Source organism: Macrobrachium nipponense, chromosome 4, assembly GCF_015104395.2.
Source record: "Macrobrachium nipponense isolate FS-2020 chromosome 4, ASM1510439v2, whole genome shotgun sequence".
NCBI classification, from domain to species: domain Eukaryota; kingdom Metazoa; phylum Arthropoda; class Malacostraca; order Decapoda; family Palaemonidae; genus Macrobrachium; species Macrobrachium nipponense.
In genome coordinates this window covers 32,911,634-32,916,633 of record NC_061100.1, presented here as the reverse complement: position 1 = coordinate 32,916,633, position 5,000 = coordinate 32,911,634, and positions in this window count along the sequence as shown.

Genomic DNA, 5,000 nt, shown 5'->3' with positions numbered 1-5,000 from the left:
CCGTCTTGCTAGATCGTAACATCAAGCCTTAGGTAATGATAGCAACATTAGAATAGAATAGAATATGTGATCTGGCAATAAAGCAAAGCACTGGGACCCATAGGGTCATTCAGCGCTATAGTGATAAATGAATACAATGGAAGTATAAATATGAGTTTAATGGGAATGATATAAATAATGAGTTTTAAAATAGATACTGATGATCAATGTTTAAAATGGTAAAATCGACACTAAAATTCTAGTGGGATTAAAAGTAAAATGACCATTTTTTATGATAAAAATAAAATTAAAATAAAAAAATTAATAATTATATCTATATAAATTACTAGACATTCTTATAAAATCCACAAGCCTTTAAAAAACTCATAACAGGGCCAACATCCATGTTGCCTCCTAAAATTTTCAGATATGTTTTACCATTTAGATGGTACATCCGCCTCTCATTTACATACCTGGTGCAGTGAACCAGAATGTGCTCAACTGTCAAAGGGCTATCAACTGAACGCACACTGGAGCACTACCACCATCAAGAAGAAAACTGTGTCATTCGGCAGTGACCAATCCTCAACCTTGTTAATATAATTTCAGTCCTCCTGTCGCTTTGATAGGATGATTGCCAAATTCCTACTTGAGGTCTAATTGTTTTTAACTTCTTATTATTAGCAAGAAAGGGAGATGACCATCGCTCCTGCCACTTTCTTAGTATATAGTTACGAATACAGATTTTCATATCAAAATGGGGGACTCTATTTGTATCAATTTCTCCTTGGGAACAGGCACTCTTTGCTTCTCGGTCTGCTTCTTCATTACCTGGGATCCCAACATGACCAGGAATCCACCAAAAACGTAGCTGTTTTATGCCTACAAGAAATGCGAAAACAGCCACGCCTGAGCCTTTTGTACTAAAGGATGGGAAGAATTATAATACTATTCAGGCTTTCCAGAGCACTTTTACAGTCCGAGTATATGACACAAGACTTCTTATTTGAATGATATGCTATATCTAGGGCTTTTACAATAGCAGATAGTTCAGCTGTATATACTGAGGTAGCTGGAGGTAGCTTTGCAACATTACAAAAATTATCAGTGACCACTGCTAAACCTACTCCCTCGCTTGACTTTGAGCCATCTGTATAAATTTTATAGTCGTTATTATGAACTTCATCATGTTCTAAAAACAGCGACTTTATTTCTTCATTAGGGGTGTTCTTTTTTACTATATTTTTCTTGCACAGTTCAGCTTTTGGTATGAACCAAGGTGGAATTTTGGAAGGAGCCAATTCATGAACATTCTGAGTCAGTATAGAATTTTCATTTACAGATGCATTTAGCCGGATCTGGAATGGAACATAAGATCTTGGCTTGAATTTGCTAGCATCAAGTTGATTAATAACCTTATTTGATGGATTGCTAGCATTACTTTTAATCCTCATTCAAGTATCGGAGGCCTAATTCTTCACGTCGTAAATCAAGTGGAAGTTGGTGCGTATCCACATAAAGACTCTCGATGGGGGATGTTGGAAAAGCCCCAGAGCAAATATGTAATCCCATATTTTGGACTACATCAAGTTCGTGGAGTTTACTTTTGCAAGCTGATGAATAAATCTGGCATCCATAATCCAACTTTGATCTACATAATGCATCATATAGTTTTAGCAAAGTTTTCTTATCTGCACCCCAGTTGAAGCCACAGACTACTTTCAGAAGATTGAGTGATTCCTTTACTTTGCACTTTAAATTTTCAATATGCTTAGACCATGTGAGTTTGGAATCAAAAATCATTCCTAAGAACTTGACATCATCCACATATGGTAGAACAGACCCATCAAGTTTTAAATTTGGTATAACTTCTTGACGTCTACTCCTAGTAAAGCGAAAAGCAACGGTCTTACTTGTTGAGAACCTAAAGCCGTTTTGTTTTGCCCATCGAGAGATAGAGTTGATGGATTTTTGTAAATACCTGCAAGCCGATTCAGCATCATATGCAGTGCAATAAATAGCTAGATCATCAACGAAAAGTGAGGCCTGTACAGGATTTGAAATCTCATTGATGACGCTATCAATGGCAACGGCAAAACAAGTTACACTCAGCACACTCCCCTGTGGAACACCTTCTTCTAGTTTGAATGGGGAAGATAAATGATTTCCTATTCTTACTCTTACAAACCGGTCTGTTAAAAAGGAGTTAATGAACCTAATCATGTTTTCTTGTATGCCTAATTTATGAAACTGCTTAACAATTCCGTGACGCCATGTTGTATCATAGGCTTTTTCTAAGTCAAAGAATACACCAATTTTCTGACACTGGTTCACAAAGCCCTGTTGAATTTGATTAGAAAGTCTTAGCAGAGGGTCAAGGGTAGATCTGTTTTTGCGAAAGCCAAACTGGAGTGGAGAAAGTAGTTTGTGTGTTTCTAAGTGCCAGACTAAACGAGAGTTGATCATCTTCTCCATCAGCTTGCATACACAGCTAGTAAGAGCTATGTGCCTGTAACTTGTTGTCTGATAAGGGTTTTTATTTGGTTTTTGAATTGGAATTACTACAGCAATTTTCCATCCTCTTGGTAAGATTCCAGTATCCCAAATTTTATTAATAATTTTCAAGAGGTATGTTTTTGCTTCTTCGGGTAACTGTCGAAGCATTGCATACAGGATAGTATCCTCACCAGGAGAAGTATCATCCATTGAAGAAAGGGCATCTTGTAGCTCATGTAGAGAGAATTTAGCATTGTAAGCTTCAAGATTACCACCAGATAAATCTAAAGGAATCTGGGTGTTCCTAATCCTCTGGAAGTCGGTTGAATAATTACTTGCACTTGAGATGTGGGAAAAGTGCTGACCTAGCTACATCTTTGGGACTTGTTATCAGTGAATCTCCAACCTTTAAAGAGGGTGTTTTAGGAGGAGAAAATTTCCCTGCAAGCTTTCTTACTTTCTTCCAAACTACTCTGGATGGAGTTTTTGAATTGATTCCATTTATGTAATATATCCATGTAATTTTTCTTTTGCACTACAAAAATATCGACGCTGTTTGGCCATAGCTCGTTGATATATTATCTTAGCAGTAGGTGCGCCACTTGACTTATATTTTTTTATAGCATCTCCTTGTAATTTTTTCTGAGAACAGCACATTTCTTATCCCTACCAAGGGACAGCAGGTCTTCGAAGTTTTCCACTTGTTTTTGGTATAGCAAGCCTCTGCACTTGTTATCACTGTGTTTGAAAAATATTTGTATGCTGCTAAGTGGCATTTAAAAGATTCATAAGATTTGTCTAATCTTATACCCGTCTTATATTTAACCCAGTCTGCTTTAAATGGATAGGAAAGTGATCACTACCATGCAGATATCCATCAACAGACCAGTTAAAATCCAAAGCTATGTCTGAGGAACATATACTCAAATCAATAGCTGAATATGAATTAAAATGTATGTTATGGTAAGTCATCGTACCATCATTAAGAATCACAATATTATTATTATAACTTCTCTCCATCACCTTTTCCCCCATTATCTATAGAGTCACCTCCCCACAGTGGATTGTGTGCATTTAAAATCTCCTAGAAGCATGAATGGTGACGGTAATTGATTTAACAATGACTGAATGTCATCCACTGAAAAGCAGATCTAGGAGGAAGGTAAATGGAACAGACAGTAATCTGCTTTTCTAAAACTATGTTTAGTGCAAGTGCCTGTAAATTTGTAGTAAGGGGTACTTGAGAGTATTCTAAAGATTTATTCACAATAATAGCAGCTCCCATGTGCACGGTCCACCGGCAGGAGGGACCGAGAGAAAATCTCATAGTTAACCCAGGATTAAAAACTCTGGGCCTAATTTGGTTTCTTGCAGACATACTATACCAGGATTACTCTCTCTTAACAGAACTTTTAGCTCTTCTGCTCGTGTACGCAGTCCTTTACAATTCCATTGCAGGATATCAAAAGACGCCATTATGACGAGAGATTTTTAGTAGGCTGACCAAAAGAAAGAATATGAAGCTCTTGAAAGAGAGGGCTTTCCTGAAGGAGATTTGGTCATGCTATTCTTTCTTGGTGGTCTATTCAGCCTCTCAGAGGAGGAAGATTTTTTTTGATGATGCATAATTTTTTAATTTACCTTTCCTTAGCTTGGGCTGGTGACAAAGGAAGGAGGAGATGTGGAATGGGTACGTGATCTTTTTTATCTACCTGTATTTTCACAGTCGATATTTACATGATGTACCTCTGCCACATGAGGTACTGAGGATCTTGCAATCTTTCTTTGTGGAAGGTTCCCTAAATCTGGGAGAAGAGATTGCCTGGGGATGCCTCCAGAGATGAGGCTACAGGAGGCTTCTGAGAAGCCCGAAGACCCCTAAAAGAGGGGTTTGAGAAGCTCCCACAATTTCAAGCTCTGAATCAGGAAGTTGTCTTGTTCGGGGGATGGAGCTCCTTTCCTTAGGCCTAGGAGCTAGATTGCTCATAGGACGAGATTGTTCTTCAGTGGTGGTTGTTTGCTGGGAGAACTAGAATGTTTATATTTCTGTTTCACCACATCACTATATCTAGTTGTCCTAGCTAAGAGCTTCTTTGCATAGCTCACACTTATGTGCCTCTGTATGGGATTTAAGCAAAGCTTCCTGTTCGTCCTTATAAGATTCACAATTTCTATCTCTGGGACTATGTTCCTTTTTACAGTTAATACAATTTAACTGTCTTGACACTCGCCATGCTCTGGAGACAGCATGTGCCACAGAGCTTAGGTCTTACACATACTCGAGATGGGTGACCATAACCAAATCGAATTTGGCAAGTCTTCATCACAAAATGTAATATAATCATAGATGACCTAGGTACTTTATAAATTTTCCAAACATTTGGAGGACACATATCAAGGATTTCCTCCTCTGAAATTCATATAAGTCCTGGTGGAAGATGACACCTTTAGCATAGCTAAAATTGTAGTGAGGCTTGACTTCTTTGATAATTCCTTCTGGGTAATCCTCCAGTTGGATATCATGG